The sequence below is a fragment of the Oryctolagus cuniculus genome, chromosome 6, assembly GCF_964237555.1.
Source record: "Oryctolagus cuniculus chromosome 6, mOryCun1.1, whole genome shotgun sequence".
Classification (NCBI taxonomy): Eukaryota; Metazoa; Chordata; class Mammalia; order Lagomorpha; family Leporidae; genus Oryctolagus; species Oryctolagus cuniculus.
The window spans coordinates 34,416,881-34,442,416 of NC_091437.1; the positions used below are offsets into that span (position 1 = coordinate 34,416,881).

At 43.1% G+C, this 25,536-nt stretch overlaps 1 protein-coding gene across 16 annotated transcripts in view; it reads right to left on the reverse strand.

Annotated features, from left to right (window-relative positions):
• Window positions 1–25,536, reverse strand: part of PPP2R2B (protein phosphatase 2 regulatory subunit Bbeta) — a 487,122-nt gene that overhangs the window by 314,788 nt on the left and 146,798 nt on the right. For 8 of the 16 annotated variants that reach the window (XM_051843281.2, XM_051843267.2, XM_051843265.2 and 5 more), the window contains exon 2: window positions 25,352–25,478. The exons of the other annotated variants lie outside the window; for them this stretch is intronic. The gene's annotated coding sequence lies outside the window, so the exon portion shown is untranslated. The remainder of the gene's footprint in view (window positions 1–25,351; window positions 25,479–25,536) is intronic. 16 annotated transcript variants of the gene reach the window in all.

The following is a 25,536-nucleotide window of genomic DNA, read 5'->3' on the forward strand; positions in this document are numbered from 1 at the left end:
ACAAGTAAAAGGAGACTCATTAAATGCATTATGAATTTCCTCCTGTGTTTCTGGGAGAAGACAAGTAGAGGGAAGGAAGATGATGGGTGGAGCAGAGAGGTAATACCACCAAAGAGTGTACCCACGAAACCTACAGAAACCTGGGGAGGCTTTGGGCTTAGAAATGTCAAAGTGATGTGAGATAAGGGCTAAAAATGGAGGAAGTGCTAAAATAAATCCAGGGGGGTGGTATTCACCTGCCCTCCATTGCCAGTGTAACTTTTCTCCCCAACTCACCCTGGGAAGATGCAATTAGTTTTCTTTTGAAGAGAACAGTCTAACGAATCTAGAATGAACTATGGCTACGAGTGTAGGAATTGTGCAGGGCAAACTGCTCTGCATTTTGCCATTTAGGGATTCCAAAATGCAAGATCACTTCCGTGCCGACTCACTTGCTAGCAAAACCAGCCAACTGATAAGCCCTATTCGTGTTCATTCGACTGTTGTATTGATTCATTCTCACATATGACTGGGCAATGTAAGATCATCTAGTCAATTGCATAAAACCTACAAGGTTAAGAAACACAAAAACAAATCCTGGAGGGAAACCAAGATACTTTTAAGAACAGAAATAAGAATTACCACTTGCAAAAATAATTTTTAAAAAGTCTACAAATAAGGAACAGGATGTTTTGAAAAAAAAGAATAAACAAAGATTAAGAAAAATTTCTTGCAATTAAAAAGGAGCAAAGTTAAATCATTAGAAAGTTAAACTATATAGTCCAGAGCATCTCCCAAAAGGCTGGACAAAAAGAAAAAAAAAGATCAATTGTCAGCAACAAATTGGTAAATTATTCTGAGTTCAACATCCAACCGACAAACATACCAGAAAGATAGAACTAAGAAATCGAAAAAGGAGATCATTAAGAAAGCATTTGAAGAGACTGTTGTCTAACTAAGAATGTGAGTCTTCAAGACAAAAGGAGCCTCAATTATTATCATTGTTCAAAGACCCCAAACTACCCAACTGTTGTGAATTTTCACAACACTAAGGATATAAAAGGGTCTTAAAGCTTATGGAAGAAAACACGGACCATATATATAGGACAACAATTATCTGATGATCTCTGCCATTGTCCCTTAGCAACACTGTTCCCTAAAGCCAAGGAAACAACAACTTCAGTGTTCAAAAGAAAAATTATTTTCAAGCAAGGATTCTATACCTAACCCTACAATGACATGACCGAACGACTGGAGAAGCTGAAATTTATGGAGCTGTGCCTTTCCTTTGCTATATGCTTCCCTGGAAATACCAACTCCTCCTTCAGGGGAGTATTATTTTCATCATTCACAGATGAGATCTGCTAGTCGGTTAGTCCTGAGAATAAGGGTCAGAGATGAGTGTCAGAATCAGAAAACGGATGTGAGCAAGCTGCTATTCCAGAACATATCTCTGGGCCTCTGAAGACACAGGGCAGACCAGCTGCTGAGGAGAGGAGCTCCAGTGTGGAAACAGGCATTGCTGACGGACGTGGGGACACGGCACAGACTGTTTATGTGTGTATAAAGAATCCTTATGCCACCGTTGCTACCTGAGCAACCTTGGAGTTAGTGCTCTAGCTGACGACATGAATAAATATCACTGAAGAGATTTTATAAATTGAGGCACAGCCAATTTTGAAGTCAAATATGAGCAAGGAACTCCTATTTCAGACCCCTGGCTTATTGCTGCTAACTGAAAAGAAGTGCAAATAAATTCAAACCAAAGTACAGACTCCCCCACACCTCCAGTGTTCTCTGTCTATGCATATTTCAGCCTGTTTCCATAATCCCATGTATATACTTCATGAAACAAATACAATATTCCCTTGGTATCTGTGGGGAATTGGTTGCAGGAACTTGCAGGTAAGTCTCTTAGATAAAATGGCATGGTGTTTTGCATATAACCTGCCCAATCCTCTTGTATACTTTAAATTATGGCTAAATTAATTGCAATATCTTATACAAGTAAATGCCATGCAAGCAGTTGTTATACTGAACTATTTAGGAAATAGTAACAAGAGAAAAGTCTGTCCATCATTATTACATATTTCTTTTTACAGAATATTTTCAATCTCCAGTTACTGGAAACCATAGTTGTACAAGGCATGGATGAAGAGGGCCAACCGTACTCTTTATATCTGAGGACAATGGTGCTATATCAACAATAGCACTCCAGGGGCTGATATTATGGCACAGTGGGTAAAGCCGCCACCTGTAGTCCTGGTATCCCTTGTCCCACTGGTTCAGGCCCTGGCTGCTCCACTGCCAACCCAGCTCCCTGATAATGTGCCTGGAAACACAATGGAAGATGGCCCAAGTCCTTGGGCCTGTGCATCCACTTGGGGAGACCTTGGATGAAGCTCCTGACTCCTGGCTTTGGCCTGGCCCACTCCTAATCATTGTGGCCATTTGGGAAGCGAACCAGCAGATGGAAGATCTCCCTCTCTCTTTCTCTCTGCCTGGGCTTCTCCTTCTCTGTAACTCTTTTAAATCAGTAAATAAATCTTTAAAAGAAACTCAAACAATAGAGATTCCCTGTCCTCACGAAGCTTTCAGTCTCTGCGGACGATGAACAACATTTGGTGAAAGAGAAGAATGCCAGTGGATGAAGACTAACATTGTGAGCACGGCCAGGGCAGGGCTCTCCCAGGAGATAACATTTTAGCTGATTTGGAGGATCCAGGTATGTAAAGAATTAGTAAGATAGTTGGTGCAGTAGAAGAAAATGGAATACTTGTGCAACCATCCAAGATGGGGAAAAGGCTGCAAAGCTCAGGAACTGAAATACTGGGCCAGAGTAAGGCAAAGGGAAGTAGGTCCAGAATGAAACTGGAATGATAATCAGAGCCATAGCACAGGGGTCTCGAAACTGCCTTCTGAGGCCCTATATGAGTCAAATGACAAGAGGTTAAAATGAAATGCAGTGTGATAAAAAAAAATTCAGGGGGCCAGAGCTGTGGCACAGCAGGTTAACGCCCTGGCCTGAAGCGCAGGCATCCCATATGGGTGCAGGTTCACGATCCAGCTGCTCCACTTCCGATCCAGCTCTCTGCTATGGCCTGGGAGGGCAGTAGAAGACGGCCCAAGTCCTTGGGTCCCTGTACTCATTCTGTTTCTTCCCATTTCTCCTTACTCTCTCCATCATTTTCAAATATATATTGCAATCCATCTCCATCAAAAATACTTCATGAGTCCCTTTACTGGTCAAGTGGCAAAATATTACTACCTTCAAATGGTTGACTCCCTCACCCGCACATTCACTCTGCAGCTACATCCTGTGAACTGTACTGCAAATGTGTCTCCAGCTCTGCCTACTTCAGGCTTTTTCCACTCATCAGCTAATATTAACAATAACAGTAAAATATGCTGCTGCCACTAACAATCACAACCGCCACAAGTACTTCTAAGACAAACAGTGCTTAGCGTGGACCAAGCTTTGTTCTATGCAGTTTACATAGATTGTCACAAAAATCCCGATATACAACGCACACCATGTTTTCTACTACTCGTGGTGCTTGTCTTCTTGATCCTCTTTCTAATCCTTCTTACCCATTTAACTGGCAGACTCGCCATCCCCACACAAGGCTCTGGTAAAGCTCAAAGGCATCTTTGGTTCCCGGTGCCTTCAGCACAAAGCCCAGGTTCCTTACCTGGGCAGTCATCCTCCCATGATCTGGTCCTTCCCAGTTCACAGCCCACCTCTCTCTACATGCAATGGAACTGTGCTACACTGGAACCGATATGTTTATAATTACTCTAATGCAGCCATTCTCAAACTGTGGCCTGGGCACCTGTAGGGAACCGTAATACTTCTTTTAGGGGGCAATAGATCAGAACTATTTCAGATACTGAACTGTCACTTGCCTTTTTTACTATCATTCTCTCCTAAGTTTACAGTGGAGGTTTCCAGAGAATATGCGATACGTGATGACATCACAGCCAGACTGAATGCAGAAGCATTGATCTTCCATTAAGTCAGACATTAAAGAGATTTATAAAAAATACAAAACAATGTTACTCTTCTCCCTTTTTTTGTTTTGGAAAATAAGAGTAAATTTTCATTACAAATGTGTTTTTAAGGTAATATGTAATGAGCTTCTTAATACTGTTTTAAAATTAATTAATAAGCAATTTAATATAGTAGTATTAACTATTGTTATATTAGTATAGTATATATAGTGGTATTAACTATTGTATATTAACTATACAAATTAAAGATGGCATCTTCAGTAATTTTAAGATGGTAAGAACATCTGTGGGACAGATTGTTTGAAAACCACTAGTGGTTAAGTGTGTGTGCTTTGAAATTAGATTGACCCTGTGAAAGACAGTACAGAGACACTTCAGAAATCTGAAAATGGATCTACCATACAGCCATCCCACTCCTGGGAATTTACTGAAAAGAAAATGAATCAGCATATGGAAAAGTGATCTATAACCCCAGTGTTTATTGCAGCTCAAATTCACAATAGCTAAGATATAGAATCAACCTAGATGTCTATGAACTGAAGACTGGAAAAGTCCTGGTCGGGGCGCCGGATTCTGTCCCGGTTGCCCCTCTTCCAGGCCAGCTCTCTGCTATGGCCAGGGAGTGCAGTGGAGGATGGCCCAAGTGCTTGGGCCCTGCACCTACATGGGAGACCAGGATAAGCACCTGGCTCCTGCCATCGGATCAGCGCGGTGCGCTGGCCGCGGCGGCCATTGGAGGGTGAACCAATGGCAAAGGAAGACCTTTCTCTCTGTCTCTCTCTCTCTCACTGTCCACTCTGCCTGTCCAAAAAAAAAAAAAAAAAAAAAAGGAAATTATGGTATATATAAATAATGGAATACTACACAGTGGTAAAAAAAAAACCTATCATTTGCAACAAGACAGATTCAACTAGAAACCATTCTACTTAGTGAAATAAGCCAGTCCCCAAAAGACAAATACCATATGTGCTTCCTGCTCTGTGGTAACCAATAGAGCACCTAAAAGGTAATCTAAAAGGAGTGAAATTGATGCTTTGAAATTCAAAGATCGTTTACAGCTCTTGTCTTGACTGTTGATGAACAGTGTTTTTTTCCTTCATACTATTTGTTGACTCCTCACTTAGTGTAGGGTTAACCTTATGAGTATAAAACTGAAAATACACCTGTTTTTTTAATTTTTAAAAAATAATGTGAACAGGAGAGGGCGGAGCACCAAGGGTAGGAGCATGGGCAGGAGGGAAGGTAGGGTGGAAAGTCTCACTATTTTCCTGAGTCTGTATAAGGAAATACATGAAATTTATACACATTAAATAAAATTTAAAAATAAATAAAATCAGATTGATCTAGATTTCATATCCTACTCTTTTACTAATGATTTTTGCACTTCAGGAAAGTTAAAGCTATATCAAAATACTCAGTTTTTTTTTTTTTTTACAGCAAAGTGGGGGAAATAACTTTTTTCTCTTTCCTTTTTTTTGGGGGGGGGGGAGATTGATTTATTCACTTGAAAGTCAGTTACAGAGAAACAGAGATTTTCTGTCTGCTGGTTCACTCCCCAGATGACTGCAATGGCCAGAGCTGGACAGAGCCAAAGCCAGGAGCCCAGAGCTTCATCTGGATCTTCCATGTGGGTGGCAGGGTCCCAGTCATTTGGGCCATCTTCTGCTGCTTTTTCCAGGCCATTAACAGGGAACTGGATCAGAAGTGCAGCAGGGGCTGGTGCCGTGGCACACTAGGTTAATCCTCGCCTGCAGTGCCAGCATCCCATATGAGTGCCGGTTCTAGTCCCAGCTGCTCCTCTTACAATCCAGCTCTCTGCTGTGACCTGGGAAAGCAATGAAAGATGGCCCACATCCTTGGGCCCCTGCACCCGCATGGGAGACCCGGAAGAAGCTCCTGGCTCCTGGCTTCGGATCGATGCAGCTCCAGCCGTTTTGGCCATCTAGGGAGTGAACCAAGGGAAGGAAGACTTTTCTCTCTCTCTCTCTCTCTCTCTCTGTCTGTAACTCTACCTCTCAAAGAATAAATAAAATCTTAAAAAAAAAAAAAGAAGTTCAGCATCCGGGACACAATCTAGCACCATAAGGGATGCTGGCATTACCCACTACTCCTCGACACTGGCCCCAAATAATAACTATTGACCTTATAGGATAATAGAAGCAAGGTGCTTTGGCACCAAGCACCAAAAGGTATAAAATGGCAGATTGTGCCAGCACCATGGTCAACATAATGGTCATTACTGTCACTTTGCAAATGTGCTCTGGATTTTCCTGCCCTAGAGTCGTTAGTGATATTCTTGTCTTAGCAGGGACTGTCTTCTCAGAGACTTCTGTATTTGTTTTTTTAAGATTTAAAGAAAAATATTTGAAAGGCAGAGTTACAGAGAGAGGGAAAGACACAGAGAAACACACACACAAAGAGAGAGAGAGAGAGAGATTTTTCATCTGCTGGTTCACTCCTCAAATGGCTGCAATAGCCAGGGCTGGGCCAAGCCTATGCCAGGAACCAGGAATTTCTCCCAGGTCTCCCACATGGCCACAGGGGCCCAGGCACTTGGGCCATCTTCCAATGATTTCGCAGGCACGTTAGCAGGGAGCTGGACTGGAAGTGGAGCAGATGATATTAGAACTGGCACCTATATGGGAGCTAGTGGCATTGTAGGAACTCATTATGCAATAATGCCCGCCCCTCAGAGACTTCTTAACAGCTAACAACCACATGTCCTAAGATAATACTTTGCAGAATTAAGAGGTTGCTCTCTCTCTCATTCTTTCTGAGACCCACCATTAGAGAATACAGATAATAATAATAATAGAGACAATTCTATGCATTGAACTCGGGGAAGACAGAACCAGAAAGATAAAAGTATTTTATTCTTTGATTATGTGTTCCTAACCAGATTTTTATAAGTTAGAGTCCTTGACTTTTATGTGTAAGGGTATGGTATTCAAGAGGGGGAAAAGAGAATTTTTCTTAAACTAAATAAAAATTATTGGAGACAGGGAGAGAAAGAGAGAGATATCATATGATCATACGATCACATGTCCTGGGTTTCACTTCCAAAAATCCCCAAAATGACTGGGACTGGGCCATGCATGGCTAATGTCAGGAGTCAGGAACACAGAGCAGGTCTCCAATACGAGTTGCAGGAATCCAAGTATTTGGCCCATGACTGGTGCCTCCAAGGATCTGCATTGCCAGGAAGTTGGAATTAGGAGCCAGAGCCAAGAATTGAACCCTGGTATTCAGATATGAGACACAGTTGACTTAACTGCTACGTTAAATGCCTGCTCCCCGCTAAAAAGACTGAAAGGATTTTTGAAGATTAACAGCTTGGCTTTAGAGACTGATCACCAGTTCCTGGAAGACAGAAAGGTTGCATTTACTCTACAGGAGCACAAGTTGAGTGTCTAAGTGCATTATTATGAAAGGAGAACAAACTTTGTCCAAATGGCAGGAACTAGAACTATCAGAGGGGGAAGTCGAGATTAGACATTTATTGAGTCTCTGATAATGTTGATCAACTCCAGTCCTGGGATAGGTGTTTCTGATGAAAATTTAGTATCTGAGCTGAGAAGTGCTGGAAGTATAAAACACATAATAGATTTCAAAGAATTAATGTGAAAAAAGACATAAAATACCTCATTAACATATTTTATGCAGATCATATGCCCCAAAGTGATACTATCAGATATATTAGATCAAATAAAATGTATCACTAAAATTAATCACACCAGTTTCTTATGTTTTTAAAAATATGGCTACTGGAAAAGTTTTAAATAACAGGTGTGGCTTACATGTATTCTATTGGGTCACACCATTCAACATCATGATTGTGATGATAGTTATGACACTATACATCTTTGTCAAAACGTATACAATGGTATTCATAAACACAGAATATTTTATGAAATGTCAATTATACCTTGCTGTGTGGGATGTGTACCCTAAGAAGCAGCTGTTGGAAACTTAACCCCCAATGCTACACAGCTGGGTGGTGGGGCCTCATGGGAGGTGTCGGGCTGTGAGGGCTCCACCCCCTTGAATGAGTTAATGCTGATGACGGAAGCGCTTCAGCTTTGTCTCTAGTTCTCCATCCCCATGTGATGCCTTCAGCCCTGATGTGACACAGCAAGGAAGCCCTCAGCATAGGTGGCACTTTGATTTTGGACTTTTCAGTGTCCACAACTGTCCATCCTTCCCAAATCTCCTAACATGTGCTGTCCTACGATATCAGCACAAAACATATGAAGACACATCTCATAGAACAGATTTAAAAAGACAACGCACATCAAAGAAGAGCCACCATGACAGACGACACAATGTGGACAGAACACCAGAAAAGGTGAGAGGTGCCTCGGCTGATTCCCATGAGGACAGAAAGCAGCACAGGGATGCTATTTTGACAAGGAAGAGGGAAGATAAAGGAGGGTTTTGAGGGTATGGAACTGAATATTTAGAACCTAAGTGATCAGTTTGGACTGGATTACCACAAATTAGCAAAACTACCTTTTCTGTCATCAGCAGAAGTGGAAGTTAAATGGAGATCCAAAGCTGTCCCTTTGCACAAGTGAGTTGGTGGATTGTCACAACTACACTGTTCAAGCCATTTATAAGCTACTTCCTGAAGTTCAGTTCGAGCAACACGTTCTCCCAGAGCTTCCCCAGGGCATGGTTGATAAGCTTTCCGTAGGAATAGTCTCCAAATTTGTCTTATGTTCCTATCACAGAACTTCTCAGGTAGCAGGTAGTCAGAGAACACCAGCAGAGTCAAAGTCCTTGTAGACAGTCTGCGTCTACCAGAGTATCTGTGCACTGTGTAGTCTTCGCAAAGTTGTAGATGTTACACACAGGGTGGATCGGACCATTCCCCCAGGGTCCAACCCACTGACTGTGCAGCAGAGGGCACCAGGTTCCATGCTTGCCACGTCTCCGTGTATGGAAGTGCCCCGCCCCCTGCTTTCCCCTATCTACAAGCTGTTCATTTGTCAAGGCCCAGCTTGGTTCTTGTGCTCTCCTGCACCACTTCCATTTTCTACTTATTTGAAATTCTACACTACTTGATAATTTAGCAATTGTAAGTTATTCACTCTTGTGTCTTCTGTGTTTATCCTCTCTCTCCAAGCTAATTGTGAGGTTTCTAGGGACATGCATTGCACTTCATTTTGCAGTGTTTTGCAGGCCTTCAAGCTGAGTGATAAGTGTTGGCAGCATTTAATTCCCTACAGGGTAAAATCACATATTTCTTCCTTATTAATTCATAAGACCACACAGAAAACCTGTTGATCTGAAAAAGCAGCTGTAGGTACCATTTTGTGAACACACTTGGTCAGGTTTTTTACACACATTCTTTCATCTCACTTTCTGGAATCAAATGGTATGACACAACTATGACTCCCAAAGGATCTGTAGGAATGTGAGGTCCAATAGCGAGTTCATAGGGGTGCTGTAGGAGATGTGAAATTCGTTTTAAAGGATTTAATTATTTAAAAAGCAGAATTACAGAGAGAGAGAGAGAGAGAGAGAGAGAGAGAGTGAGAGAGAGAGAGAGAGCAAGAGAGAGAGATCCTCCAACTGCTGGCTCATTCCCCAAATAACTGAAATGGCCAGGGCTGTGTCAGGCTGAACACACGAGCCCAGCGCTTCTTCCAGGTCTCCCACATGGGTTCAGGGCCCCAAGCACTTGGGTCATCATCCACAGTTTCCCAAGTACATTAGCAGGAAGCTGGATTAAAAGTGGAGCAGCCAGGTCTTGAACCAGTACCTTATTGGTGGCTAGTGTTGCAGGCAATGGCTTAACCTGGTGTACCACAACACCGGCCCTGAGATTTGAAATTTTGGAGAGAAACAAATCTGTCAGATACCATGCAAATCATTTTCTTGGGATAGACCTGAATCAACACTGGGTTATGCTACATGTCATGTCTTTGCCAGGCTTGGTTTTCAGTGATTACTGTGCTGCACACCAAGTATGGCACAGCATCAACATGGAAGTAGAAATCTAACGCCAAAGTCCAGTGTGACTCCAGCATTCAAAAACGCTGATGGCTCCACAGCATACACATGTCCATCAGTAAGAACTTGTAGTTACTTCAAAACTAAACTATTTTTCCCCTCAATAGCTATTAACCTTTTTTTTTTTGAAAAAAAAAAAAAAGGTTACTAAACTGTTTGGGCATGAATATGTATTAAATTTTGGGGACCTAACCATTTAATAAAGGAATTAGCAGATATTTATTTTGGCACAGGAACCCCTGACAACAATTGCTAAGACTCTAAGGCATTGTGTGAGCAAAGTTTATAAATCTCTCTGCTCTGGAAAGTTCACATCACTGTCCTGATGTTGCTGTTGAAAACGTTGGTAACCTAGAATGCTGAGGGGATTTGCCCCGGGGACACTCGCCAGTCTGTGCCAGGCGTGGCGTTCAATTCTAGGTTCCCCTCGCTAGAAAACTGTGCTTTTGCCCCACGGGGCTTAAAATCTTTCAGATCAGCCACTGGAGGCAGTCATCAAAAAGAAAGCAGATGGTTTGCAGAGAAGCGATGTGGTCGATTTCCCTGTGGGCTAAGAGGCGGTGGCGGGAGACCAGTGAAAGAGGCAGGGTGAGTGACCCTCGTTGTTTCTGACCACCGACTAGCCCCACAATGGAAATTTACACCGAGGGATTAAGTGACTTACTCTGGGTCCCATGAGGATCTCCTCTATTTTCCTAGACCACGACATTCCCTCACATCAAATCCCAAAGAAAGAGAGGGTAACCGTAGAAAGTAGAACATTTCCCGAGTTCAGTTCATCTGCTTCTGGTGTTTCTGGATTTTTCTTTGAAACTCAGTACACTTCACGGAATGACAATGTGACCCTTTTCTTGTCCTGATGATCTGGGAGCATTTTCCTCGCCATTATGCACATATTACTATCCTCTTAAGAGGTCAGTAAAGCCCTCCATTTAAAATCTGATTTATTTGCATCCATAATCTCCCTGTTAGCTAGGCAATCTGCATAATAACCTGCATGAAATATTTCTAACCAAGCTTTCCAAAATATAGAAGGAAACCTTCATAATAATGAAAGGCATTAACTATCTTAAACAGGAACCCATTTGCAGATTAAATTTGCTAAGAGGTCAGCTTGCAGCTGCCACCGTGTTGCAAAGCCTGCGTGTCACATACTGTGACATATCTTGAGAAGAGTCAGGGTCTTTTCCAGTCTACCGATTCTCTGCTTCAATTAGAATAGATTTAAGAGTCCCCAAGCTCGGGCTTCTAGGTGGCCTTGCACAATATTATTAATAATTCAATCATACCTGTGCTGATAACAGATTACATTTCTACTATCCCACATGCACACACACACACAAAGCCCCCAAACAGATTAAGGACCACCCCGTGGCTAATTTCTTTAGCAATCTCATGTCTGATTGACATCCATTTATCTAATTGCAGCTAGAAGATTTAATTTTCATTTCATGGACTTCAAATTAATAGAAAAAGCCCCTTGTTTACTTTTTAAATATGACTCATTCTTTTGCACCTCCTGAATAATGTTAAGATATTCCATTCCATGGGACGCATCTTATAATTTATCCGTTTTCATCCTCTGAATTCATTTCAGCTGAGTCTGGCTATTTACAATTTGAAGTCTAATATGAAGTTTAAGTGATTACTGCAAATACTTTCATTTTAGGATATTCTCAGTAGTGCAGAGGGTAGCAGGATGTTCATTTGGAATTTTAGAAAAGTTCAGAGACAGAAAAAAATTTAAAGACAGCTTCACAGTCATGGGTTCAAAAGCAAGTTTACTCAGTTATGCATTGTGATGCCCAGGATAATTTACTTAACCCAGGTTCAAGACAAGTGAGTGCCTTGAGTGCAAAACTTCAGAAGGTGCTCACCCCCTCTCAGAGCTGTGCAAGAGTTGTTGGTGCTTATATGATCCTGGAGTGGGCACCTTTTGTAAAGCTTGCGCTGCTGTCTTGTAGCTTGCTTCACTCCAGTTCTGGGGTTGGTCTCTGAGCATCAGTTGCCTCATTTGCAAAAGGAGCCTTTTCACGGCAGTGTAGTGAGGACAAAATTAAATAATTCACAGAAAACACTTAGGGTATGGCCTGGCACATGATAAACTCCCAACAAATGCTCAGTGCTGTTACTATTAATAATATATTGCATTGTACAATTTGATCATGTTACCCTAAGCCTTTCAGTGGCTTATTTATTTATTTATAGAATAAAGTAGAAAATCATTAATGTGTTCCCAAAGCTCAGTATGGCCTGGTCCTTGTCAACTTCTCCATCAGTATCTTCTAATACTCTTTCTGGAAAAATCTCTGAACTCTGACCACGCTAGTCTTTGGTCTGGGGTAGGAAGGTTGTTAAATGCACCATGCTCCATATCCCTCTTCTGCCACAGGCCCTTTGCATAGTAATTATTTAATGAATGATATAAAAATAATATTGCCACTGCCTTATCGGGAGGACATTGCCTTTTGTGCTAACGGTTCTTACTATTGGTTTTCCCTCATTGCGAGCCCCGGTGTCTCCTCCCTCCACACGGACACACTTAGGTCCTGTTTTCTTCCACGTGCAGCCTTATTTCTTAGTCCGCATGTATCGATTGCCTAGGATGAGTGTATATACTACATTAAGGAATGCCCACTATATTTACTGGATCTAGCCTCATAGTTGGGGAGAGAGGATTGTGAATAATATGCACACAGCTCATATTGAAGAAAGTGCATATGAAGTTTCCTGAGAGAGATACAAGACACCCTAAGGAGAATGACCCTGAATGAGGGAACTTTTGAGCCAATACCTAAAAACTGAGTATGAGTTCTATACATGAGGCATAGAGGAGAGAGAATGGATACTCTCATTCTGCACATTTGCAAAGAGTTGACATTACGCACGATTTTTCTGAACATTCAACTTGCCATGTGCTCATCCATTGAATCATTCACTTACTCATTCATAACAGGTACTTAATATACACTGCTCATTTGCCAAGTACTAACTTGGTGTCGAAATACTGTAAGAAAAGAAGATCAGGTCCACACTCTTTGGGTGATTATCCATTCAAACCCTGTTTATATCCAAGAAGCTCTCACCTAACCTGCAGGAAATGCTGCTAAAAATACCACCTGTTCAGCCTGTAGGCAGAGACCTAACGCTTCATTTCAGGCCATTCTTGTAAATGCAGTTGTCCTGTGGAAAGAAAATGTTCCAAAAGGCAAAACTGAGCTTATATTATGTGGAAAGAGTCTGACTGCTGTGATTTCAGAAGCATAGGGAGAATCCAGTGCTTAAAACAAAAGCAGTCGGTGCTGGCGCTGTGGCGCGTAGCAGGTGAAGCCCCCACCTGCAGCGCCAGCATCCCATGTGGGCTCTGGTTTGAGTCCCGGCTGCTCCACTTCCAGTCCAGTTCTCTGCTGTGGCCTGGGAAAGCAGTAGAAGATGGCCCAAGTCCTTGGACCCCTACACCCGCATGGGAGACCCAGAGGAAGCTCCTAGCTCCTGGCTTTGGATGGGTGCAGCTTCAGCCATTGCAGCCATCTGAGGAGTGAACCAGTGGATGGAAGACTTCTCTCTCTCTCTCTCACCTCTCTCTCTCTCTGCCTCTCTGTAACTCTGCCTTTCAAATAAAAAAAATTAAATAAAGAACAAAAAAACCCCACAAATGCAGTGCTAAATACATGCTATCATTACTGTTACTGCCTACTTGGGACAGAGTAGAAGGCAGAAGGAGAGGACTGATGCTTTGGAAGAGGTAGTCTTTCTATGTGCCGACCCTGTATTTGAGAGACAGGAAGAAAGGCATCCTTGGGCTTTACTCTCTCCCAGAGGATGACTGACAGTTTTTGCCCCAACTATATTTCTTCTTCTTCTTCTTCTTCTTCTTCTTCTTCTTCTTCTTCTTCTTCTTCTTCTTCTTCTTCTTCTTCTCCTTCTCCTTCTCCTTCTCCTTCTCCTTCTCCTTCTCCTTCTCCTTCTCCTTCTCCTTCTCCTTCTCCTTCTCCTTCTCCTTCTCCTTCTCCTTCTCCTTCTCCTTCTCCTTCTCCTTCTCCTTCTCCTTCTCCTTCTCCTTCTCCTTCTCCTTCTCCTTCTCCTTCTCCTTCTCCTTCTCCTTCTCCTTCTCCTTCTCCTTCTCCTTCTCTTCTCCTTCTCCTTCTCCTTCTCCTTCTCCTTCTTCTTCTTCTTCTTTTTGACAGGCAGAGTGGACAGTGAGAGAGAGAGAGAGAGACAGAGAGAAAGGTCTTCCTTTGACGTTGGTTCACCTTCCAATGACCGCCTCGGCCGGCGCACCGCGCTGATCCGATGGCAGGAGCCAGGTGCTTCTCCTGGTCTCCCATGGGGTGCAGGGCCCAAGCACTTGGGCCATCCTCCACTGCACTCTCGGGCCACAGCAGAGAGCTGGCCTGGAAGAGGGGCAACCGGGACAGAATCCGGCGCCCCGACAGGGACTAGAACCGGTATGCTGGCGCCGCAAGGCGGAGGATTAGCCTAGTGAGCCGCGGCGCCGACCGTATTTCTTCTTTTTTAAAGATTCATTTATTTATTTGAGAGGCTGAGTTAAAGAGAGATGTAGAGCCAGAGAGAGAGGACTTCCATCCGCTGGTTCACTGCTCAAATGGCTGCAACAGTGAAAGCTGGCCTGATCTGAAGTCAGGAGCCAGGAGCTTCCTCCAGGTGCCCTATGTGGATGCAGGAGTCCAAGCACTTGGGCCATCTTCCACTGCCTTCCTGGGTCACTAGCAGGGTGCTGGATTGAAAGTGGAGCAGCCAGGACTTCAAGCAGCACCCATATGGGATACTGGTGCTACAGCAAGAGGCTGAATCTACCTCACCACAGTGCCAGCCCCACCACTTTTCAAACTAGCCCTAACCCTAAGGCAGAAATATCTGTAAGTTCTCTGCTAAGTAAGCATGGGAAAAAAGTACTCAAATTCACATTTAGTTTTCATAGCATGCGTTTTTGAAGAACTTTTTGAATACTTTACAGAAGTCAATCTATGTATGTGGATTATTCATAAAAAATACATATTGTGGAGGGCTGGTGTCCTGGTACGTTGCATTAAGCTGCCACTCATGATGTTACCATCCCATATTGGAGTGCCAGTTCCATCCTTGCTGCTCTACCTCCAATTCAGCTCCCTGAAAATGTGCCTGGAAAAGCAGTGGAGAATGGCCCAAGTATTTGGGCCCTTGTCACCCATGTGGTAGACTCGATTGAGTTCTGTGCTATTGCAGCCATTTGGGGAGTGAACTAGCAGATGGAATATGTCTGTCCCTCTGTGTCTTTCCCTCTCTAATTCTCTTCTTTTTTCCTTTTTTTTTTCTTTCTTTTTGACAGGCAGAGTGGAGAGTGAGAGAGAGAGAGACAGAGAGAAAGGTCTTCCTTTTTGCCGTTGGTTCACCCTGCAATGGCCGCTGCGGCCAGCACATCACGCTGATCCGAAGCCAGGAGCTAGGTACTTCTCATGGTCTCCCATGAGGTGCAGGGGCCAAGGACCTGGGCCATCCTTCACTGCACTCCCGGGCCATAGCAGAGAGCTGGCCTGGAAGGGGGGCAACCGGGATAGAATCCGGCACCCCGACTGGGACTAGAACCTGGTGTGCCGGCGCCGCAAGGCAGAGGATTAGCCTATTGAGACACAGCGCCGGCCCTAACTCTCTACTTTTCAAATAAACAAATCACTTTTAAAAAAAAGCCAAACTATGAAAACTATGCATAGATTTCAAAAATTTTAACCCCAAAATACACTTATTTTATAAATCCATTTTCCAGGATCTCTTTGAAATTCCTTCATACATTTTCTTTTAAATTATAATTACTTTTTCTTTTCCACCATAGCCACTCTTATTTTTTATTTTTATTTTTTTAAAGATTTATTTTATTTATTTGAAAGACAGAGTTACAGAGAGAGATAGAGGCAGAGAGAGAGGTCTTCCATCTGCTGGTTCACTCCCCAGGTGGCCGCAATGGCTGGAGTTGTGCTGATCCAAAGCCAGGAGCCAGGAGCTTCTTCTGGATCTTTCATGTGGCTGCAGGGGCCCAAGGACTTGGGCCATCTTCCATTGTTTTCCCTGGCCATAGCAGAGAGCTGGATCAGAAGAGGAGCAGCTGGGACTTGAACCTGTGCCCATATGGGATGCCAGTGGTTCAGGCCAGGGCTTTAACCTGCTCTGCCACAGCACCACTGCTCCCTCATATAGTTTCATGAAAGAATAAAATTTTGTAGTCTAAGAACATTTATTTTCTGATGTCCTTGTTTTCAATGTTTATTTTCCCAAATCTGCCACATTAAAAGAACTCACTAGCCTCGTAATTTACCATTCACCGTGACCCAAGGATCCCTCAGGGCATGGTCCTTGACTTATATGCTAACTTCGATTTTGAAAAGATGAAACTGAATTAAGACATGGAGAATTTGAGCAACTTGATCATACTCTTAAGCATTTGTAAACAAGTGTACTTCAGTTATCATTCAGTAATTCAAGTTCAAGGACTAAACACTAAATGCTTAAATGCTTTAATGATGAAAATGTAAAGGAAGCTCCTCTAGAGTGATGCGACTGCTTCTTCCCCATTTCCCTTCTATGAGCTACTGAAATGGAGGAGGATTAGAACTTTGCATTCTCTACTCATGTACTACTCTTCAGTGGGATCTTGAGTCCAGGCTGACCCAACTCCAAATCTCTGAGGTTATAAAGAATAAGCAGAGAAAATGACATATGGCAGAGAGCAGGTGGCTTTGAAAGGCAGTATTAACTATGAATAAATGAAATCACAATAAGTATAAATATTTAATTTCCAATGTTTGAAAGAGAAAAGAGGTTTTCTTTGAACGTGGACTTTAATGCATATGTAAATTAATTATAATTCATGACATTCCTTGCACAAATCATTATTTCAGAAAATGATGCAATAATTTAAAACTAATATTGACATTTTGAGTGTTACAATACTTTTGAAGATTTATTGCAGTGTATTTTCTCTTTCTCCCACAGAGGGCATTCTATCACGAGCAAAATGAAATGCAAAATGGATTCTATTCGTCAAGCTTGTTTAATGTGGTTCAGAGGAGACCGTCCATGGAGTCATTTGCAAAGCAATGATTAGGGCCGTGCCCCACTGGATTGCATCCTGCTACCTTATTACAACCTATACACATCCAAACGTTAATGATCTATATGATTTCCTGGGCGTTACTTCTTCTATCTGGTCACCTTCACCTTTCAGGTATGTCTAACCACTATCTCCAAATTTGAACTCCTGGCACGATCAGGAGTAACCTGGGAAGCAATTAGGTATTCCACTGGAGTAAAGAAGCTTTTGTTGCAAAAACACCTTGTTGGCCAACTTGGTCCTAACTTATGGATGACACAACAGTAGATGAGGGCACTGGCAAAGGAGAAAGGTGGTGTGCTGAGGAGTAAATATAGGGTTGGATTTTTACAAACAAAGCCCTTTTCCTTGGCCACGTGAATGCAACAAGAAGATTCAACAGCCCAAACAGAAGCTCCAAAGAGACCCAGTGGGAGTTGGTACAACTTCTATGGTACAATTTGCTACCTAGTACTTGAGGTCCCTTCAGGACCTTATGAGTCCATCCTGTGAGAATTAGGATCAACATTGGCTTCCATAAAAGTCATTTTCGTAAGGATAAACATGCTATTCAAATGCCTCCATCATAGAACTAGACATCAAGGTGCTTTTTGTTTTACTCTCTACATCTATGTTCACAGCAATTCCTATGGCTTTCCCATTACATTGCTCTCAAATGTGTCCTCATCTATATTCACTACTGCCCGTGTGGACCAGGCCCCACCGTCTCGGATCTGAGCTGCTGCAACAGCCTCCTCCCTGGTTCTCCTGCTTGTACTTTCAGCTCTTGAAATCCACTGTTGTCTGCTAGGTATCCAGAGAATATTTTTAGAAAATTATGAATCAGATCATGCTGTTCTTCTACTTAAAATCTCCTGATGTCTTCCACTTATGCTCAGAATAAAATCCAAATTGCTCACCTTGGCATGCAACCAAAAACATTCTTCCCACAGCTCCTTGCATGTCTAGTTCTCATTCATATATCACCATCCCCTCCCATCCAATCAATCTTCAGAAGTCATCCTACCTACTTACCTACACACACACACACACACACACACACACAGAGTGAGAGCGAGAGCAAGAATATGGATACCTTGCCTATTTTCACTATTTCTTCCTAACAACCAACACTATGTGAAATTTCAGCCACCTAGGCATTAACTGTGCATCACGAAAATTTTCTTTCCACCAAGTTTAATTGTCACGGCCAGGTGCAGACTTAGAGAAGATTGACTCATGGATTCATTGGTCTTTGTTCCTTTACGAGACATTATTCAGTTTGGCCCATGTATGATGTTGCTTTCTCAACCATTATAATGAAACTCAACTGTTATTAGCTCCTTCCCTTCTGGCCAAATTCCTGTGCTCATCTCTTTGTTGCTAATACTTAAACACCATTAACAAAAACAGAGGCTGGCATTGTAATGGTAAGCTACCATTGTGCTGCCAGCATCCCATATCAGAGCACCGGTTGGAGTCTAAGCTGCTCCACTTCCAATCCAGCTCCCTGCTAATGCACCTGGGGGAGCAGTACTTGGGCCCCTGCAGCTATGTGGGAGAACCAGATGGAGCTTCTGGCTCTTGGCTTCTGCATGGCCATTGTGGCCATTTGGGGGCGTGAATCAGTGGGTGGAAGACCTCTTTACAGCTGTCTCTTCATTTCTATTGTTCCGCCTTTCAAATAAAACAATCCAGCTCCCACCCCGCCGCCCTCCCAAAAAAGAAAACCTTCATTTCAACATTGTTACTATGTATTTCTCTTTTTGTTTCCTTTTGCAATGAAATTCTTTTTTTAAAACCATTAACTGCCTCCTTGCTCTGAAGACTTCTCATTCTTCCAGAGCTGGTTAAGTTCTGTTCTAGAAACTGGACTTTCACTTTCAGGCCAGCTAATGTTTCCCATTAAACTGAAAGCTCCTTGAAGAGAATACATTAGCATCTCTAAAGGAAATCAACTGTAGTCACTTTGAAGTGAGCTGGACAGCATCTGGCAGTTGGTACTTAAATATCTGCTATCAAACATCGCGTCATCCACAACAAAACTGCAAAAGGTTAACATTTTAAACAGGCATTTAAGTTTTGGAGTTATTTGTTCTCTTAAACCAAGAATAATAGCAAATAGAAATGCTAACCAAATTTTACACCTTTGTTTTTGACTACTCAAAGAATGTTCTACGTCTTTGAAGGTACAGTAGATCTATTTATTTATTTATTTAAAAAAATTTATTTATTTATTTGAAAGGCAGAGTTAGAGAGAGCCAGAGTCAGAGCCAGAGCCAGAGCCAGAGCCAGAGAGAGAGAGAGAGAGGTCTTCCATCTGCTAGTTTACTCCCCAGATGGCCGCAATGGCTAGAGCTGTGCCAATCCGAAGCCAGGAGCCAGGAGCTTCTTCCAGGTTCCCCATGTGTATACAGGGGCCCAAAGACTTGGGCCATCCTCTACTGCTCTCCCAGGCCATAGCAGAGAGCTGGATTGGAAGTGGAGCAGCTGGGACTTGAACTGGTGCTCACATGGGATGCTGGCACTGCAGGTGCTTTACCCATTGTACCACAGTGCCGGCCAACTAATCATATATTTATTTTTTAAAGATTTATTTATTTATTTGAAAGGCAGAGTTACACACAGAGAAGGCGAGGCAGAATCAGAGAGAGAGAGAGAGAGAGAGAGAGAGAGAAAGAGAGATCTTCCAACTACTGGTTCACTCCCCAGATGGCCACAGCAGCCAGAGCTGTGCTGATCCAAAGCCAGGAGCCAGAAGCATCCATCAGGTCTCCCATGAGGATGCAGGGGCTCAAGCACTTCGGCCATCTTCCACTGCTTTTCCCAGATCTTAGCCCAGAGCTGGATTGGAAGTGGATCAGCCAGGACTCGAATTGCCGCACATTTGGGATGACGGCACTGCAGACGGCAGCTTAACCCACTGAGCCAACCCCCTCATCATATATTTAATCAAATGATTCCAAGTATGCCTACTTGTCAGATGGGGATTGAGAGAAAGAAAGAAAGTGATTTTCCTTGGTTCTTCTTTACTGTTGTAGTTGTCCTTCTACCCCCATAGCCAAACCCACTATCTGGCATAAGATTGGTTTTCAAGGTAATGTGGAATGTGGTGGACTGAGTTAACCATCATATGTGGTGCTGGCATCCCCTATGGGCACTGGTTTGAGTCCTGGCTGCTCTACTTTCAATCCAGCTCCCTGCCAATTCACCTGGGAAACAGCAAAAGACGGCCCAAGTTTTTAGGCCCCTGCATCCATGTGAGAGACCTGGAAGAAGCTCCTGGCTCCTGGTTTTGGCTTGGCCTAGCTGGCTATTGTGGCTTTTTGGGTAGTGAACCAGCAGATGGAATCTCAATCTCAATCTCAATCAATCAATTACTCTCTTTCTCTCTCTCTCTCTCTCTCTCTCCATCTCTCTCTCTCTCTCTCTCGCTGTAACTCTGATTTCCAAATAAATAGAAAAATATTTTACAAAAAAAGAAGACATTGTGAGATGATAAAAATGTAAAAAAAAGTTATGTGGAATAAATGAACATATGCAGATTATACTCAACACAGCCAGCATTCTGAGCCTGCTTTATCTGATTAGAGACCCATGTCCCATAGTTAAAGTGCATTGACTTCCTTCGTTCATCTGAGTAATTGCGTTGCTATTTTCTCTTGCCACACTTTGATCCTTCCTGTATACTCTCTAGGTCTGTCATTATCTATATCTGTGTTTTATTTTAAGTGCTCGGAGTTTTTCTCACCAAATGCCTGGCTTAGGGGAGGGTCATTGCTTTTACAGAATTATATATGAGTTTCAGAGCCAAAAAAAAAGTCCTGCTTATTAGTGTTTATCAATTATTATATGGAGTTAAGAAATTAATTTTATAGATAAGGATCTTCAGTTATAGAGAGGTTCAAAGTTACACCCAAAAGCATATAATGACAGAATTGGTTCTAGAACCTAATTAATTTGATTTCTTCACATTTTTTTATAAACAAACTAGATTATAAACAAACAAACAAACAAACGTTACCTGGATCCCAGTCAATGTTCTATACACAATGACTGCCAAAGTCAACCATTTCAACTCTTTAGTCAATCTGATTTCATAATCTAAATGTAGCAGAATATGAGGAAGAAAGAAAAGGAAATAGTCTAATTAGCTCATGTGGCAAGTTGTACTTTGCTCAGTTTCTGCTGAATCCTGTTGTGATGTTTACTATCCAAGGATGTAGAATATTTGATAATAAAGTGCTGAGAGATCAAAATCCCACCCCAGATAAAACAAAGGCTATGCACCTCCAGCACGGATGGATACCTGTCATTGTGCAGCCTAGCTTCATGTTTTGGAACGTTTGTACACTCCCACCCCTAACTCTGGCTTCCCTTGAAAACATACAATCTAGTCCACCTGCATTTTTGTATGTTTAGGCTCCAGCAAGGGATCCATTATGAAAATGACAGAACTGCCAGAAAGAATTATGACTTCACTGCTTAACAAGTGTGTGAACTCGGTGAGGAGGGAGTGAGGCAGAGGAGCAGGAAAAGGTGGAGGAATATATATGAGAGGCAACGCCTTGGGCTCTGCACCCTCCCTCTGTAAGTTGATGAGAATGATTGCACCAGTCGTCGGGAATCTACGTGTTCCCACTGTAACAAAGCACCTCAAGTCTCTACAGTACAGGGTGGGACTTTTGCCTTTGATGGTGGGGGTGATGATGATGACCACTCTCACCATTAATAGAGAGGTGAGCAGGTCAGAACGCTATGCTAATCTTTTGTGTATATTATTGTGCTCATTCTTACCAAGCCCTCCACGTGGCACTGCCATTAACATCCTTCAAGGGTTCCCTGGTTCCCCGCTGCCTTCAGGATTATGTCAAATGTCTCACCTACTTTCTAAGACTCCATGAACTTCTGCCTCTTTCTCAACTTCATCTTACACCACTCTCCCCTGTCTGGAGCGGTCAGGTTTTATTTACACTCAAACACTTTTGTCTCCTCCCGTATTTTGTCCTTTCTCTTGTCCATGGTCCTCTAATATGCTTCCTTGTAATCACATTGCCTCCTCTTTTCACCTGTTCAACTCCTTACTCCCCTCTAGACTCTAACATGTGTATTTTTCCTCTTAGAGAGACTGTCCCCAACCCCCTGAACCAGGCAGGGTTCCCTCTTGTTTGCTTCCATGGTTCAGCCTACTTTTTTTTAACACTCAACCACTGAAATGACTATGTAAATATGCACCTTTTTTCTGCTAGATTTAACCTTTGTGAGGGCTGGCACCATGCCCTCCAATTCACAGTTGTTTTACTAGCAGCTAGCTGAACGCCTGACTCCTGAGTAGACATTGAGTAAATGAAAGGAAATCAACTATGGACAGAAATCTATAGATGAGTATTCCCATTTCTTGGATGAGGAACCAGGTTAAGAGGGGTTAGATAACTTGCCCAAGGACACATAGTTAACAAACAGTGAAGCCAAGCTATGAAAACCGAGATTGATTTCAAAATCCCCACTCACAACCACTCCTCAGCACTGCATTTCAAAAATTCTTGCAAGTATCACAGAAAAAAATAAGGACAATTACTACAGAATAGCCATCTTAGAGAAAAATTTAGTAAAAACAAAATGGCTGAAGTGACTCAAGGATGTGATCCCTGATCTGATTTCAGAGCAACATAAAAGGAGGTGGGTGCGTTTGTATCTCTCTGCACCCTGGCCTGATGATGTACCTGGCACCATACAGATGCCGTCTGTACTACAGGTGGCAGCGGCTTACAGGCAACCCATTGCTGCCACTTTTAGTCTTTCCCACTGACACACATGAAAAAAGAGAAAGTGAGTTTCTCACATTCTGTGAGAGGTTTCCCAGGCAACGAAGACAGTGCCAGAGCAACAGAGCCCCCCGCTGAGACGTGCTGCATTGTCTACTGGCTCGCTCTCCCACACCGATGATGCCTGCTTGGGAGCAGCACCAGCCCACCGTGCGCACGCATCCTGTGGCTAGGCGGCTACTGTGAAACTCACCTGTCCCACCTGGACACTGCTTGCAAAGACGTCTCCACGGACAGCCCACACAGAGCTGCAGACCCTTGCTACGGGGCGGGGTGAGAAGCCCAATGTTTCATCTGCACACTACATCAGAAACAGCGACTCTACAGGTGAAAAAGCTTCACCCTTCCCAACTTTGTGGTTTGGAACAAGACAACGTTGGCCACTGAATTAAAGACTGGTTTGAAAATTTAACTTATACCAGTTCGTACACAATGGCATCCCCTGATACGGCCCTGCCTCTAAATAGCTGTGTGATCTTTGATCAATGACTTAACACCTTAGTCCTGAATTTTCTCATCTACAAAATGGGCTGGCAGACACTTGTACAAGTAATTATCAGAGATAGTTTTGCAAGAAGTGAGAAAACGCATGCAAAGTATTTAATGTCTGCTACATAATGAACAGCAAAATGAAGAGTACAGTAATTATTAGGGATTATTTGGGTTTCTGAAAAGGTGGCTGAATAGCATAAAAAAACAAAAAGATTAGCTGTCTCTTCCTTTGAGTCCATTTGCTGTTTTGTGTGTAGTGGCACGGAGCAAATTGGCAGGGTTTTGCTCCTGCAATTGGCTGCAAAGCCCCTGTGGCTCAGGCTGTCTTCACTGCCCACCATAAAGCCTTTATCTGATCTCACAAAGTGTGAGGCACAGAGTGGTTGCTCACGAGATGTCTGTGGAAGCTGTCAACAATGCAATGTGCAGGCAGTTCAAGGCACCAAGGGGTCTGGAGCTTTCAAGAAAATCCTTCCCTCCTGAGAGGCACGGAGGACCACGCCTGTTTTGTGCAGAAGTACTCGGGACTGAGCTACCTCGGCCGAACAGCTGTTTTCTCCTACACAGCAGGAAGAAGAGGCCTCTGAAGAAGAGGCTTTCACAGCGGCCTGCTGGTGAGTGCGTGCGAGGAAGAAGCAGCAGGCCCAGGAGAGAGAACCACAGAGCAGGGCGAAGCTCCCACCTCCCTGCTCTGGACCTCCAGTGCCCTGCGACATCCTATCATGCTATGGGCTGTGTCTATTGTGTCGGGGGCGGGGGGGGGGGCATAGATACATCTGCAGTATCCATCCTCTTCTGAAAAACAGGTCCACATGTCATTTAATTCTATCGGAAAATTATTCTTCCGACATAACTTAATTCTCCCCAAGTATGCATCCTGTTCCAGCAAAATCACTCCAAGGAGAGAATTAAAATGGAAAATGTGTAAATGAGTGCTTTTCTAAATTAAATAGTTTCTGTGTCAGAACAGACAAAATTAGCCTTTTCTTGGGTACAGAGTACAATACGCTGGCTCAGGCCTTTGTTCTTGAGTAAAACATTACAGAGTGACGAGAGTGAATGCAACATTCCGAGCCGTACTGACTCCAAATGCTAGTTTTAGTAAACCAATACGAGTGACTTGTTAATATTTGTAAACCATCTAGTTTTTGCTGTTTTGAAAAACAAACCCTGTAAAGTACTAATTAATAAAAGATATCATGTCTTATTAACGTTCATACAGTAATTACCAAAATCACAAATCCATCTGCTAAGTAGTCGGCAAACAAGACAAATGACTGTGCTCAGTTAAACAGATTATCAAATGCCTTTGGGAGCGCACTCTAATAGCCCCGACTAAACCATGAATCAAGGCAACTCCTTTTGCACGTGGATGGGCAACAAGGCTCTCATCGCGCATGCTAGGCAAGTGGGAGCAGCAGGGACGTCCGGCAGCCAGCCTCTCTAGAGAGCCCTGTCTCGCAAGGGTCAGCGTGGTTCACCTATCTTTCTCTTCCAACCTCTGCACTGACGCTCAAGATTTGCCTTCTTCAAAAAAAGAAAGAAAAGACTCAACACATGTCAACTGAAGTTAAACATGATCCCGCATGCTTCTATATGTGAAACGCATGTTGGTGAGGCTTCTCAGCTCCCAACACAGACAAATTTCATCTCCTTGTGAACTCTCGTGTCATTTCATCTCGAATTTTCTTCTGACGATCATCACCTGCATGCGCTGTGTACCTTCTCCCCTCGCCAGGCACCGTAACAACAGAAACCACGCCTCGCTAGTCTTCAGGACAGCGACCGATAACAATAGGCATAGTTTTCATGAAGATGCTCTCCCTTCCTTGTGACTCTGTGTCCCCGGTTATTTGGACAAGTGATTTCACCTATTTAACTTTTAGTGTTTTAAGTTTTATCATTTACTATCCACAAAAGCCACTAGCGGTAGATAGAGCCTCACCTTGTGTATGTGGCTACCAAGGCTCAAAGAGGTTGAGTGACAGAGCTGGGATTCATTCCTGGTTTGGAGAGATTCCAGAGCTGAGGTCTAAAATACGATGCCGAACTCTGCCTCTCCCATGCAGTACCTAGGCCGGGGTCAAGTACACAGCAGATATTGATAAATGTTGCCGGAATGAATACCTT